The sequence below is a fragment of the Equus przewalskii genome, chromosome 24 (assembly GCF_037783145.1).
Source record: "Equus przewalskii isolate Varuska chromosome 24, EquPr2, whole genome shotgun sequence".
NCBI lineage: Eukaryota > Metazoa > Chordata > Mammalia > Perissodactyla > Equidae > Equus > Equus przewalskii.
The window spans coordinates 9,707,855-9,724,204 of NC_091854.1; the positions used below are offsets into that span (position 1 = coordinate 9,707,855).

The 16,350-nt window shown below is 43.0% G+C and overlaps 1 protein-coding gene and 1 long non-coding RNA gene across 15 annotated transcripts in view; one reads left to right on the forward strand and one right to left on the reverse strand.

Annotated features, from left to right (window-relative positions):
• The window catches only part of LRRC8D (leucine rich repeat containing 8 VRAC subunit D), a 109,159-nt gene that overhangs the window by 86,761 nt on the left and 6,048 nt on the right, over nt 1-16,350 (reverse strand). For 9 of the 14 annotated variants that reach the window (XM_070592459.1, XM_070592464.1, XM_070592458.1 and 6 more), the window contains exon 2: nt 386-533. The exons of 1 other annotated variant lie outside the window; for it this stretch is intronic. The gene's annotated coding sequence lies outside the window, so the exon portion shown is untranslated. Of the gene's footprint in view, nt 1-385; nt 534-834; nt 2,054-16,350 lie in introns of those variants that run through there. 4 more of the 14 variants (XM_070592461.1, XM_008516080.2, XM_070592465.1 and 1 more) reach the window with 4 other exon arrangements.
• On the forward strand, nt 28-14,434 carry LOC139079163 (uncharacterized). Its single transcript, XR_011532515.1, has 2 exons — nt 28-158; nt 14,222-14,434. It is a non-coding gene; the product is annotated as an uncharacterized lncRNA (long non-coding RNA).

A 16,350-nucleotide genomic window follows, 5' to 3' on the forward strand; every position in this document is an offset into this window, starting at 1 on the left:
TCCCCGACAGACATGTAGATAACTCCAGGCCGGAGAGGGAGGAACAAAGAGCCGCCGCTTCAGGCGGCAGCAGGAGGAGGAGGAGGAGAGGGTGGAGAGGGCAGTTGAGGACTCCGGAGGCCTCCCGGGCTCAGGCAACCCAGCAGCTCCCACCCAAGGTAAGCTCGCGCAGGTCCCGCGGGCGCAGCGCGCGGCCCCAAGCCCTCCCGCCCGGGTTCAGCACACCCGGGAGGCGCAGCGACAGAGCTTGGCAGAGACCTTGGGGGAGAAAGCAGTAAAGGGGCGCAACCAAGAAGAAGCATGCAAGTGAGGCTGCAGCGCGGAGCTAGCGATCAGGCTCAGCGACACTGGGGGTGGCGGCCAGTGACAGCCCGGCCCCACGCACCTGGACCAGGCAGCCACCCTGCTCCCTCAGGGCGCTCTCCGGGGACTCGGCTTCTGGCGGGCTCCGCAGGCTGGCACCGGCGACGCGGAGACTTCTTCACTCCTCCATCCTGGGACCCGGCAGCACGCTATAGACAGCCGTGCACTTCCTGTTTGAAAACACGGGGGAGAGAAAGAGCGAGAGAGATCCGAGTGTCGGCAGTGTGGAGGGAGGGACGCAGCCCGCGGCGAGCGAGGACGAGGGGGCTGCGGGTTGCATAAGCACCGCCGCCAGCATCGCCATGGTCGGGACCAGGCGCTCTCCCCCGGGCCGGCGGCGACCCGCCACGCCGCCTCCCGCGAGGTGGCTCCCGCGGCCGGCGGGCCTCCCCCTGCCGGCGGCCTCGCCGCCCGCCCGCGCGCTCGCAGCCCTTCCGTTTCCAGCTCCGGCCTGGGTTCTCCCCTCTGTACCTAAGGCGATGGACTCCGCGCTTCCTCCCGGCCCTGAGTGCAGTCTGCCTGCCTTTTCCTCCTTTCCTCGCCTCCCCGCCCCCGCCCCGGAAAAAAATCCCCTGTAGAAGGTGTAAAAGACAAGACAGCCTTTCCAAGGGAGTGGAGGCTGGATTTATGCAAAAATTTAAAGTTAAGAGCCACATCCCAGTATATCCACTACAGCTCAGCAGCCTAAAGAGCCTCAGGATGGGAAATTACTTGTCTTGCGCCTCGCTGACTCAAAAGACAGAGCGTGCACACAGCTGCCACGAACTGCAAAGGAAAAAAAAGTATTCCGGGTTCCTAGGCTCTCTCTCTACTGGGCTCCTCAGCCTCACAGTCTCCTAACGTTTATATACACCAATTCCACACGAAAGATAATCGTGTAAGTGCATTCCTCGAAAAAACAATTCAGTATTTCTCTCTGTGTATGAACCACAGAGCAGTTCCAAAGTTCTAGGTTTATGTTCATTTTGTTACCCTCTGACTTAGGCGAACTTCAGGGTAGTGTTTAAAAAATAATGAACAGATGGTTTAAGAATCTGCCACATGCAGAGTGTGCCAGCTCTAGGAGTTCACATATGTGTTCAGTGCCGGGTTTCTGGGCTTCCAGGTGTGGACTGCTCCATCTGTACCCTGCCTGCCCTTGCCACAAATCTATCCAGTTACATGGCACTTATAGGACTGTCTCTGATAAACAGTTCTTTTATCATCGAGCTGATGACTTAAATAAAATTTATTCATGTTTCAAAACTCGATATGGAGAACAGACTATAAAGGATGTTTATTCTTCACTAAAAGCTAAATTTTGACTGAAGTACAAAGAAACTGACTGACATTAAGCTCCTACTCAGTGCTAGACGGCATCTCATTTCAATCTCCTCTTGGTCTTAACGTTCCCCAACAGATCTGCAAAAGTCCTATGCTCATATTCCCAATTGAGGAAACAGGGTCAGTGAAGCCAAGTAACTGTCCCAGTGTCTCAGCTAGAAAGCGGTCAAATGGAGAGTTGAATAATAGGTCTTTCCTAAGTGTAAAATCTGGGCTATTTCCTCTACACACTGCTAATTTTCAAAACCATAGTGAATTCCGGGAGAAAAATCAAGCACAGTGACCATCTGTGATCCATTCCTTCATCTCCAAATGACCCTGCAATTTACATGCTATTACTCTGTTGAACTAGCTAGGTTCCTTATCCATCTGAATAATATGTACCTTGAATACTTGAGCAGAGGACACTGTGCCCTTTTCAGTTATCTACTACTGGCTCTGTCAGCCTTTTCAGAATTACTTGGTGGCAAAAGTTCAAAAGGTTCTGGGATAGCAACTCATATGTCAAGGTACAAAGTCTGTCCAGTTCAGAACCTAATCAGCTAACACTTGTTCCCTGAACTCTTTTTCTCTATCCGGGCCTTTTTAAGGAGAAAAAGAAATATGCATGGCCTCAACTTAGTGAAACCGTAGAAATCCTCTCATTTTCCATTTCCTTCTGCTTTAGCACTTAGTTCACACTCACCTGTCAGTAGCTTGCTGCTACTATCCTGACAAGCCAAGAAACAGCATATACTGAACGGTGATTAAAAATGGGCAATGTGAGACCCCAGACACACGCAGAGAGAGTGAGGGAGACAGTGAGTGGTTCCGTCTTGCCTCCAGATGAACCACATCCCACTTGCCCTTCCCCACCACCTCACAAAGCAGCACACACTCTGGAGTTGGAGAGTGAATGTCAGGCAAGGGCAGTCCAAGCGTGAGGGCAGTGGCTGGGCAAGGCTGAGACCATTCCTATCCTTCAGGCACACACAGTTGAATGAGGGCTCATTACTAACAACTTCTTGAGGGGTCTTAGCATCGTTTTAGGGTCCAGCTCTGCCTCTGCTGCCAGCTTTTCCCTTCTCTCTGTCCCTTGCTTACCCTGCACCTGTCAACTCTTCATCTCCTTTCACAAACGTAATGCTTCTTCCCAAAGCACTGCCATTTCTTTCCCACAAAGAACCTGGTGGGAGGGAAGGAGGGCATTCAGCTCAAAACTTCTCTCCCTTCTCTCATTTAAAAAACCCTGTCAATAATTACCATGTTTTTACATCCAATTCTATTTTAAAATACCTTTTGTTACCCTACCTTCATTTCTGTTACTCATTATAACTCCAAGAGCCTAGGAGGAAAAACTCTGGAAAAAAAATAAAATTCTTAAGAAAGAGCAAAGGAAACATGCTTAAAATTAACATGTATGGATCCCAAAGTTCATAGGTCAAATAATACAACACTCCTAAGATGACATCAGTTCCTGACGTTCCTAAAAACCACAAGGCGTGAGCATTGTCGTACTTTCCCATGGCTCAGCTATTCTCTTGCCCCTTCTGCTTTTCATAGAGAAGTGTTTCTTCCTTAATGCTGTTGAGTAGGAAAAACAATATGGAAATCACAATCTCATAAGATGAGCAAAAATATGCTCCCATGTAGGCACAAATAATGCCACAAAAGGGCAAATTAATTTTGAAAGAATTTTGGGGGTTGACTTTGAAAATCTCCACTCCCTAAGTACTACAGTCCATGGATGAAGAGAGTGACATTGTGAAAGCCATTTTAGAGGCTCCAAAGTAATGGACAAGAGATAGCTTTTCTGAGGACTAATGGGTGTGGAGGAGAAAGTGATAAACTCACACCTAAGAACGATGCTGTTTATTTTTCTTCATCTTAAAAGAGAAAGACCTTACTTTGGTAGTTAACGTTTCTCACAAGATTTCTCTCTATGAGGATGCTTGGCCATTATTATAGCTGAATTTTGCAAACAAGAATAAGAAAATGACAAGCTGTCTGGTTACCTAAGAGATTGCCTCTGTACCAGCAGCCTTCACATCCGTGTCCCTGTCTCTGTCTTCACCTCCAGGGTAGCACAATCAACAGGCTTTTCTGTGAAGGAGGTCTCTGGCACTCACACTCACCTTCTGGCCTCTGCAAAACCTGGGCCCTGGCTTTCAAGGAAGATGTCCTCAGAGCCAACTGGCTGGCTTGATTGGCATTTACTCACAGAGGGTTGTTAGCCATCTTCAATGAGCCAGAGTGTCATTTCATGGAAAAAATGTAGCAAGAAGGTGCAAATCATCTTTTTAAAAAATCTGCCTGCAAGATGGCTTACACTCCCTCCTGGGCACAGAGTTTCCTGGTTTTGAGCAAGGAGAGAAGGAAAGCTACTTACAGCAGCCCACAGCATGACTTGGAAGACCCAGCGAGAGTAAGAAACATGGGCCAGGGTAGCTACAGGCCTGAGCTGTAAGTCCCTCAGCTCGGTGATTCAGTTTCCTCAGCTTCCAAACACACACATATGAACTCACCCACGTCGCACAGAATTAGCAACATTTACATAGGACCCTCACGTGCCCTGCCTGACTGAATTCTCAGAACTGCCTGTGCAGGAAGGAGTCTTTATCACGGTGTTAGAAGTGGAGCTCACAGATGTTAAGTCATTTTCTCAAAGCAGTAGGTAATAGAGCTAAAATTCACCCCGTCTGTTCTTCCTCCTTTTAACTGAAGAGAAATGAGTGGGTGCACTTTGGCTGTGGATTTATTATTCTGTGCTACACATTCTTTACTCAGAAGAATCTCACTTTTAAAACACAACTTGTAATGTTCTCTCTCAACTGCATGTCACTTTATCACCTTGCCAAATTTTTGTAAAGTGTAAACTCTAAACTTGTGTTTTGCAACAGCCCAACTGATTTTAAGCCCCAACAATATAAGTCAGTATAAATTAAGTTAAATATGCTCTTGCGCTGCAGCTGAATATTATTTTATAAAATATAAACAAGGCAGATCCACTGGTGAAACTGTGATGGACAAAATCTTAATACATGTTTTCCAAGTCTTCTCTCTCATTCTTCAGTTAGTATGCAAATATATGTGTAAAGTGGGCCATACTGACTGATGTACTGTGATTTAGTGGGCATAAATATGAAAGAATAGCAAGAAACCACAAAAGTTTGACTAAATGCAAATACCTGTACATAAGTTAAGAGCATTCAAAATGCGTCCAACATAGACTGCCAGCAACGAGCAGCCTTGGGTTATTTACTGACTGCTGATGGTGATGTCTATTGTGTAGACTAAACACTGTCCTATGCAACATTTTTCTTTGGAAGGCATGTTTTGTCTATTCATCTTCTGTGGTGGGTGTTTCTGCTTCCTTATTTAAAAAAATATTTTTTAATTCTCTTTGGGCATCCATTAAAATATATACATTAAAAATCCAACAACTTAAATGGATTGGTCCTAACGAATCAAATAAACATAATGTTCATGACTAAGAGAATTATGGTCTTAAAAAGGACTTAAAAATATATAAGCATCTGCACAACACATCAGAAGGTAGCAAAATATACGCGCTGAAAGAGAATAAGCTACACACATCACTGTCTAAGGAACATATCAATTATCAATTACCTACTGTAAGGAAGACCTGAAGAAGAAAAGCAGTTTATGAATAATTGAGGATGGCAAAATCGGGTAGTTTGATTTTTCCTTTCCTTTCCTTTGCCTGCAATGGAATGACTAAGGCAAATAGCATGAAAGAGAAACAAAGTGCCTGGAAAATCCAGAAACGTTATTATAAACTTTTGACAGATTATTCATCAACTATTAAACTAAACCTAGCTAAACGAATTCCAACCACTTTACATGCATTGACTCAATTATTCCTGACAACAATGCTATGAGGCAGGAATTACCATTACCTCCATAGTGCAGATCAGGAAACAGACACAGAGATATTAAATAATTTGCCCAAAATAACACTGCTAGCAAATACCAGAACTTGGGCAGCCTGGCTGGCCACAGAGTCTACTTTCAACCAACACATTTTACTACCGACAGGGCACAGTTGGATTGGGCTTGCTTTCTCCAGCATGAAAGTTCACGGGGACTATCCCATGGATATGGCAGAAGGAGCAGTGTGAAAGGCTCAGAAGTTTTCCTTTTTGCAACAAGAATGTAACCACTGGTTGCAGGGGGTCAAGGATGCAGAGCCTGCTACATGGTTGCTGAATAATGAATATTGAAAAGATATTTGCAGAATGGAAAAGCCAAGAAGAAGGGCTGCTTCCTCACCTTGACCAGAATCCTGGATTGCAAGGCTCCAGGACTATCTGGCTACAGCACAAGTGAATTAGCAAGAGAAAGGAATGCAATGAATCCCGTGTACTTTGATCTTGGAGAAGCATTTGATACAGTGTCTCATGAAATCAGGGTCACTAAATCAACTGAAACTTATGTGGCTACAAGAACTACACAGGAATTAAGCAGGCTAGAAAGAAAAAGCCTGGATCTATCTACTAGTATGATGAAGGAAAGAACCACAGAGAACAGCATTCAATGTGTATGTAAACGTAACAGAAATTATACACTGTTATAATCAAATTTGCACATAACATTAATCTGGGAGGTATGAAAAGGGCAAATGAGGGCAAGCCATTTGACTTAGTTAAATTAACAGAGAGGTAAAGGAAAACAAGAAGTTCGGTTTCATTTTTGAGATCCCTTTAATTTTCAGGGAGGGGCCAAGATGCCCAATGGCTAGGAACCGCCTCTAGACCCGAAATGCCAAGACTGTGCAAAGTCAAGCAGTAGTAAATAAAGTAAAGCAAGCAATAAGTAAATAAGTAAATAAAGTAAGCAATAGTAAGCTTGATATGTTTAAAATTCTAGGACCTTAGGTCTGAACTTTAGGAAGTATGATCTTATTATTTCATACGCCACCAGTAAAGTTTCATGGGAAATAATATTCCTTTCAACAAGAAGACTTTGTTAGCAAAACTCAAAGAAATCAAGAGGCTCAAAGGCTGAATTTAGAGGTCAGATGAAAAAATCAGTGGTGTATGTATAATCTGGCCCCACTACAAATATGCCGCACAGGCAGAAGGTCATGAGAATGGTTTGCAAACATACAACAGAATAAAGAACAGTGGAGAAGGAAGAGAGAAGAGAGCTAAAACTTGGACTAACATTATTTTTTTAAGCATAAATTATAATTTCTAATTTCTTTAATGTTGAGAAATCACTTCTCCCTTGGTAGAAGTGTTTGCCTTCCCAGCAAAAATTATACTTTGAAAGTCAGTAGTTGATTTAGAACTCAAGAAATGGGAGTAAGAGAGGTCTGTAACATTTGGAAAAAATAGTCTAAATTTGGGCTGGGTCCCAGGAAATGTGCAAGTGAGCATCATTTCATTCAACTCCTAAGAGATTGAAGAACTGAACTTTTAGCTCTGTAACCATCTTTTTTTGTTTGTTTGTTTATTTAGAATGGAATACGTAGGATTTCCTTGGTGACTGTTCATCGATGGTCTCTCATAGAGCCTGAGCTCTATGATGAAGAGGCAGTCACCAAGGAAACCCTACAAATTGCATTTCCTTCTAAATAAACAAAAATAAGGGAAATATAGCACAAAGACATAAAGATTAGAGCCATACTACATTCTAGATATGAATGGGAAAATTTATATGAAAATGACGATGATCTGAGATTATTATTTAATATTTATAGAGAATAAAAAGCAAAGCATAAAACCAAATAGACAGATCCTCCCCAAGGTGTGATTATTGGTCCCCACCCCATGGTTTAAAAATCATCCACACAATGACAAACCCACAATTAGCCTCAGCCCAGAACCCTCTCCAAGATGTCCTATTCCTTCCACTGGCTGCACTCAGAGTCACATGCAGGGCCTTTTAAACACAATTTCCCAGGCCCCACCCCAGATCCACAGCATCAGAGTCACTGGGGTGGGGAGGCTGTTCTCAGAGTTTGTACCTTTAGGAAACGCCCAGGTGACCCTAAGGTGCAGCCCGGCTGGGGCCCTCTGCTGCAGACACTCTACTCTTCCTCACTATACCACCACAGTCACTGGAGTCAGGGACGAGAGCAAATGATTTCCCTGCTCAAGAGCCTTTAATGGAGTAACCTTCAAAGGCAACGGAATGAAGTCCAAACTCCTTAGTCGGACGCTCCAGGCCCTCTGTAATCTGTCCCAAACTACTTTCCTGTCCTCCCTTCCTCCTGCATCTCTTACTCTGTCACAGCACCTTTCCCCAAACACATCACCTACTTCTTCCACGTCTCCATACTTGGCTGCCCCAATGTGCCCTCAGCTCTCCCACTCTTTCCCTACCAGTCACCATCTTTCTCATCCTTCAAGGCCCCGCTTGTCATTTTCCTTTGCGAAATCTTCCCTGATCTTTCCAGTCAAAATCAGCCTCTCCTTCCTCTGAGAGAAGGTCAAAAGCATTTAGCTCGTGCAGGAATTACAGCATACGCTGCACTCCGTGCTGACTTATACTCAACTGTTTACAGGCTGGTCTCCCCCCGAATGCAGGGTGTATCTTACTCACGTTTCCGACTGTGGATGAAAGACACACCTAGGCTCAAACTGAAGTTCTTCCAATTACCTACTAGCACTGCAACCCTCGGTAGGTTATTTAAACACATTGAGCCTCAATTTTATGATCTTTGAAAAGGGACAAAAAAAAAAAGATACCTGCCTTCATAACTGATGTGAGGATAAAACATGAAAAGGGAGCCCAAAGTGGACCACCTAAAATGCACCAAAACGACAGCTGTTTTTATTACTAATTTATTTCCTATCGTACTAGAATGCACTGCAGATACAGTAAGTGCTCAAAAAGCATTTGTTTTCATTAAAACTAAAAAAAAGCATTTGCTTTCAAAGTAATAAGCAGTGATTTCTTAAAGCCCTTTCTCCTTACCCAATTTTGTTCTGTTATGAAGGGCATTTCATAATATTTCTATTGAGAAGTCATCTCTTACTCCCCTTCCTTTCGTACAAAATTCTAACTAACAAGCCCCGTCAGTGTCCCTCCTACTCCAGCTTGGCTTTTTGCTTTGGACTACAGTAACTGCCTGCAGCCACAGCGTCGCTGCCCAGAGAATCGCCCGCTTCACCCTTACAACAAACAGTACTTTGTAGGCAAACTGGAGGCGAGCCCAAAGTAGGAGGGGGAAAAACCAAGAAAAGGAGTTCAGGCCAGAAACTGAGTCGACACCCGCACCACGGTCCACACTATAACACAGGTAAGGAGAGAACAGAAAAGGAAAGAGGCTCAGATCAAGGCACACCTTCCCCAACTCTCTCAAGCATCCGCCTCACCACTCACCCAGGGAAAAGGACGCCCAAGACTCACAGAGGACACGCTGGTCCACGCACTGCCTGACACACATGGCTATTGTGGTTAATAAAATATTGTCATATCTAACAGATTCTTCTCCTCTCCAAACCAATCATATTGCTGTTATTGTCTCCTCCACCATTTACAGTGGATAAAACCTAAGTCTTGACATATTCAACGTCATACAGACAGCAGAAGAGAGTGCCAGGACCAGAACTCAAGTCTTCTAGACTCCAAATCTTTGGTCCTTCCCATTGCCCTACAGTAAGTGTGAAAAGTAATTTTAAAAATGTTCTCAACTCACCAAATCCACTAGCTGTCAAGCTAAAATAGTTTTTTTGCTCCTAAAAACAATGTAGTGCCCATAGTAAGGACTGTCACAGCACACGGCCTCAACTGCAGCCCTGAGAGTGACCAGGCCAGCATTCTAGCACAGCATTCCAGGAAGCCCCTTTAGCTTTCTCTTCCTGGATGGAAACTGTCTTCCCATAATTTTGCCTGTTTTTTTGGTTTGGGGAGGAGGTATTAGGGAAGGAGTATAATTTCCTTTCTTTTTTTTAATCAAACCCTGATCCTGAGTTTAAAGCTGAGGTGATGTGGAAAGCAAAAGACTCTCTAAAACAAATCTGTGATCCTTGTTGTGAGAAAATACCAGAGGCAATAATGCGGTCCTCAGAAGCACAGATCCTGAAGCCATGACTGCCTGGGTTCAAATCACAGCTCTCCCACTTCTAGCTATGTGGGCTTGAGTTCCTTGGCTGCTCCCGGTGATGCTCACAGTGATGGGGAAGTGCAGTCAGACTGGGCACCTGGGCCTTGGTGTCCTCTGCTACAAAATGGGACGCTGTGAGGAGTCGATGAGCTAACATACATAAAGTGCTCCACACAGTGTCAGGCATGCGTGAGTACCACGTTAAGTGTTCCCTATTATTATTTCCAGAATAGGTTAGTTTCTAGGATTGTGTTCTTTTCTCAAGTGCATCTTTATAAAAATGTGAAAGAAGTCTTCTTGTACAATTCGCTGATCCATAATGTGCCAAACCAGCATAAAGATTATTTACAAGTTTCGCTTCCTGATAGGACCTTCCATGATTTCCATCTGTGGACTAGAGTCTCTGGAAGAACAAACAGTGGAATTCTAAGAATTTTTCTTCTTCCCAGCAACAGTGCAAGGAAATCCGTACCCATTCTCCCAATACTACAAACTGGCTTCCATAATGAGCAAAAAACAAAGACCCTCATTGCATTAAACCAACTAATGTGGGGTGCATTTTTAAAATGTGCTTTTTATTCTGAAAGCAACTGAAGTGTTAAAAATTTAAAGTTACACCAGTTGAGAAAGACAAGGTTCAGGTCACACAGGGATGACAGCCCTAATACTGAATAAAACCTGCTGATGAATCAAAAGGTTTCTTTCCCAGAAAATGCTGAAATTCCAGGAACAATGTGCTATACTTGGGATGATTAAGAGAAAAATGCTTTTAAAAATCCCCTCTCAGGCTAGAGTCTCGACTCAGCTGGTGATAGAGATCTACTAAAATACCACCTCCCTTCTCTTTCAGAGAGGACGTATGTACAACAAATTATACTCCAATGATACAAGGATTTTCCCCAGAAGAGCAGATAAAAGTCAGGACAGGAGCCCTAGTTGGGTGACAACACAGGCCTGGGGTCCCATCCTGCACAGGGGCACCCAGTCAAGGAGAGGGGCTCAAACCCCTCTCCATTCAGCCTACACCATTCTCCGAGCAGCATGCCTGATGGGGCAGATGCAGCCCAGCCATGGAGCCCTGAACCTCACACAAAGGACTCTGGGAGCTGCTGCAAGAGGCGCTGAGCACACCAGCACTCCACAAGCAAAACAAGCTGGTGTCCAGAGGCATCTGGGAACTGGGGGCTGCCATGCATACCCCCTTAGTCAATGCTGTGGTTTGGGAAAAAAAATTGTTGGTTTCTCCTCGAACATAGCCAACATTCTACAATGCAAACCTTTTCCAGCTTTCTGGCTTTTTGCTATTGGCTGTTCTGTGCTCCCCTCTTCTTTCCCTCACTCCATATTCTCAGTTCTGACATAAACACGTTCCCCTCCTTTTCATGCCAATTCTCCTTTTGCAGGAGCCATAACACAAATGAACGTGCACACACTGGGTATGGCAAACTAATAGCATCCTGCCCACCCACATAGATTCTGCACTATTTCTAAATATTTATCCAGTCATAATTTTCCCTTTCTCATGTAAGGACTCCTCTTTTTTCTCCCTCTCTTCCCTATTGTCCCCCAAACAATTTTAAGATATAAATAAATCTTCCTCTTCCCTCATCTTCTGGGGTAGATGACCTCATTCTTCACCTCCAAGCTCCATTCTTCACATCCAAGTGGCACTTACCCTTCATTCTTATTACTGCGCCTCCTGCCCCGCCCCCATACCTGTTATCATCTTCTAGCTGCTTCACTCTCAAACTCTACATGTTTCTCCCTGAATCTACAACTCCTCAGACAGGACAATCTTCAAATGCACCCACTCCAGACCAAATTTAAAGGGCAGAAACTGTTACCATTACAAGTATGGGGCTTTTGTTTTGTTTTGTTCTACTTGGGGTGGGGAGAGAAGCATAAAACAATGAAATCAAGTTTTGATTTGTTTCCACTTAAACTGATATTAAAAGTGTCCTGTGCTTTTATTCAAATCCTATGCTTCTGTTTATTGGGCCACAAAAGGGCTATCTACCTCTAAGGGCCTAAGCTCGTGGGCCGTATCCAGCCCACAAAGCTATTTTGTTTGGTCGGCAAGAAGTTCTTATTTAAAATGTTGAGTTAGCCAATCTTTAAAATCAGGAGATATTTAAGTAATAATCCAGATTTCTGACTTACAGTGAAAAATCAGAAGATCTGGCAAGATTGGCCCACATTCCCATATGGCAACAATTGGCTGCTGAATAGATCTGCTAAGCAGACCCCTTTAGACAGGACCTGCATTTTCTAGTTGAGCCCAGGTCCACCCCCCACTCCCTCCTGATCACCCTCCCTGAGGCTGAGTCCCAGCTGCCATAAATCATCTCACAGGAGGCCTTGTTTGGTCTTTGCTGGAGACCCCCAGGCCATAGCTAGTCTCCAACTCTCTCTCTCGCTCTCTCTCTCTTTGGTTAGTGCAGAAATTACAGATGTAATTATAAAGTTTCTGTTTGGTACAGAATTTTCCAGGTACAAATAATGTATAAGGAAAAGAACATAAAACTAAGCAAAAAGGAAAACATTCCACAATAGAAAAATATTTGAAAAGAACCAAGTTAAAGAAAGAGGAAAGTCTCTCTCCGTACGAGTGTGTATAGGAAGGGGGAGCACTTGTGCAAGCTGTGTAACACTGCAGACCATTTCCCAATTTGTACCTCATTAATGGCTCATGTTAATACGAAAAATAAAACTGCTAAGGTAGAAAGTTTAACATAATGAATCTACTCTACTGAAATGATCACACTTGAGCATAATAAACCTCCAAGTAAAACAGACAAGTGTGATCATTTCAGTAGAGTAGATTCATTATGTTAAACTTTCTACCTTAGCAGTTTGAGAGAAGATGGATCATGATTACTTGTTCCTAATTGCATATAGCATTTAGTCAGCAAGTATTTGGATATAACACCTTAACAAATATTAGCTACATCTTTAATATTTGTGTACAGTAGTTATTGTAAGGTCAGATCTAATTGGGAGGAGGGTGCTTAACGTGTGTTATTACAAGTGGCATTCTATCACCAATACTGGTGACAAAAGAGAATAGGGCTAGAGAAAGCACCAAAACAAGTGGTTTTAAACTACTCTCTCAATTCTAGGATAAACTTTCACGCAAGTGGTTTTACCAACAGGTTGATATTTTCTAAAACCGCTGTGGGCTGATGAGAACATTGAAGACCTGGGTGCCAGCACAGCTCTACTCTTCACAGCTGGGTTCTCACCTTTCAGAGCTGATCCATAAATGAGGAGCACAAATTAGATGAGTTGTCAGGTCCCTCTATACCTCAAAATCTGACTCTCATTTTTGTTTTTTTAAAGAGATATTAATAGGTATTATAAAATGAATACGAAGAAATCTAAGAGAAACGCGAACAGTAGATAAGAGAATAGGCTTTGGAATAAACAAGACTACTGTTCCACCTCCATCACTTCTGCATGATTTTTCTGCAAATCACATAACCTCTCAAGCCTCAGTTACCTCATCTGTAAAGTAGGAATAAATCCACCTCCCAGTCAGGACTGTTCTGAGGATTAAATGAGAATGCATGTAAATTCCAGGGGCATAGGTTTGGACAATCAGTCAATGCCTAATAAATAGCTATTATTGTTAACTTTGAGTATTCCATAAAGTGTCCAATTACTTCCTGACCAGTTAAGTTTAAAAAAACTAGTTATATATAATAAACTGATTTTAAAAGCTTATTCAGTAGGGTGCCATTGCAAGCACCATGGGAGCCATTTTCCAAAGAATTTTAATTTTCAAACATCTCTTAGAACTGGGTTGGGAACAATCCGTGAAGAGAATTTTGACTGATGGCATTTCATACACAATGTGATGGCCATGAAACAGTCCTGTGTCCATGGTGTGAGATCTAGAGAGACGGCTTCCTGGTGGTCAATATCCTTCAGAGAGAAGGGTTGTCTGCACTTCCTTTCTTCTCCCTGCTTTGTACAATTCATTGCAGTGTTGGTGATCTCTTGATGCTGAGATTTAGCAGCGAAATTTATGAGTTGCTGGGGAAGTGAAGCCTTCTTTGGCAATGTTCCTAACTATTCCCAGCAAGCAGAGGAGGAAAGTAAAAAGGTTTTTAAGAAAAGAAATGTTCTAATGGAATCTAACATCGATATATATGAGCCTTCCCCAAGAGCAGGTGTCAAGAGGAGGATACAGACATCTTGGAAACCTCAGAGCAGTGGTAATTGCTACACTTTTGATTTCCTAGACCAGTAAAATTTCAAAAGGAAGACTATCATAAAATTGCCAGGTTTTAGATGACCAAGAAGTGACAACAAAAAGCAAACCATCACTATCCTTTCATAAAAGGAAAAAAAATATTAACTCCTCAAAGTAGGACAACCCAAGTCTTTTTTTAATAAAAAGCCCCTTCAAATTGAATAAACTTAGCACTAAAATTAAAATGGAAAAGATTGCTGCATTGTCTTCTTATTTTTCCACAGGCTAACAAAACTGTGCACCCACTCTAGAAAAGACTGTTCAAGAACGGATTGCGAGTTGGCCCCATCATGCTATCCACTCCAGGATGCAGTATTTCATGGAGGCACCAAGGGCCACACTGTGGACCATCCGCTGTCTTGGTCATCACCTTCCAAGGATACAGATGTATCCTTAAAGCTCCTTGTTTGTCTTAATAACAAATTGTGGGCTGCTCAGCCACAGATGTTTCAAAACCTTTTGGAAAACATCTTCACTCAGACCCCAGCCTTTGTGTACAACTATGTAAGATGATGGCTCTCAGTCTTGGCTGCACATCAGACTCCCTTGTGGGCAAGAAAGACTCTTTTCAAAATGAACTTCCACTCCCAGAGATTCTGATTCAACAGGAATGGAGGAGGGTCTGGGCTGTGTAACTTTAAAATATTCCCCAGACTGATTTTGATGGCAGCCAGAGTTTCGAAAAACTGGTACCATATTTTTTTGCATTCATCCTGAATTGATGTCTTATAAGGCTTTAAGGTATACCTCTTTATGCATTCCTTCAGGCAACAAGTATGGATGGAGGGCCTGACACGTGAGGAGCACTAGGAAATTAGTGGAGAACAAGACAGGTATATTATTATGCCTTTACCACAGTGACAGAGCACTGGAACCTGTAAGACAAGGAAGCAGGCAACTGAAATACCACATTCTAATTTGCTGGGATTAGGTGAATAATCCAGGTTTCCTCTGTCCCTATCGTAGTGGTTTTATGGGCTTCAATAATGTCTCCTCCCAGCTGTCTTCTTTCCAGATACTAAAAATCTTAAGATTTTTATCAGAAAACAGATGGGCAAGGCCCTGTGCTCATGGAGCTTCCCTCTAGCAGGAATGTCTATACTTTCTACATATATACCATTACATTGGTCAACCAGCCCTGGTGTCCTTCCTAAAGTCAGGTGTCCATGCTATGAAGAGAGCACAGTAGAAACTTAATACTGTATTTTCTATTTTGTTTCCAAAATCTTTTTGATGAAGCTTAGCATTTCCTGTCCTTTTGAATCTGCAACAGCAAGTTGGGACGACATTACAGAAGTATTTTCGAAGCCCTTCCCTGGGTTTTCCCAGCAAAATACCATCCTACGACAGGTCCAAGATTAATACCTGACCTTATATTTGTCCACAAAGAAACTCACCTGCAAATCTTTTGATGACTAACATATCCTAGTATGGTTTCCCTGGAGTAAATCCCCATTGGTTAGAGATTTCATAATTCAGAAGAGCTTACTGTCAACTGTAAACCTAGAAATTCCACTGTGTGCACCTTCTTTTGGATCAATTATGTAAATAAGACCTGAGGGACCCCACTGTTTACACACCTCCAAGCAGAGGAGAAATCTTTATCCTCAGGCCATTATTTGTGGTCTTTAAGGCAGATAGATTCTAATGCCTGCTCTGTCACTACATGTGTAAGCTGCAGCTAATCCCATCACCTCCTTGTGCCTCCATTTGCTCACCCACAAATTCAAGCATCGATCCCTTCCATCTATAAAATTATTTCTTTCTTTTCAAAATGATACACTGCATCCTTAATTCCAAGATGACTTCAACTTTGATACAGCCTTTGAAAATATAAAAGGACAATATCTGAGGGTTTTCAAGTATTTTCCCCCTTGAGAAATCTCATCTATTCACAAAACATCCCTTCTTCTCACAGGCATAGCCTTCATCTCCAGAGGATATAGACAGGTTTCCCATGTGGCCAGTACAGAAGTGAGAGCAGGCACACTGTACCATCTGGACAGATAACACACCAGCAAGGGATTGGGCACAATGGACATTCACAACAAAGAGGGTGCACATATTGGCTATGAGAACCGGAATGTTGTTCTAGCACTCTCGACACTGTTGGATGGCTACCACCTGAACCAAGTAATTTATTTAAATCTAGTTTGTTGGATAGATCTAGAACATTTGGAGAATCTGACACTACGTTACCTAGGATTTCTGACCTGCCTGCTTCAAAAGACACCTCAGAATGGTAATTTCCTAATGTCTTCTCAGTGAAGACACAGGAAATCTGATAAGTATAAAATTACATCGATGACAAGCTAAAGCCTAGTTCTGGGAAAAAGGCTTGTTTCTAAGTCCC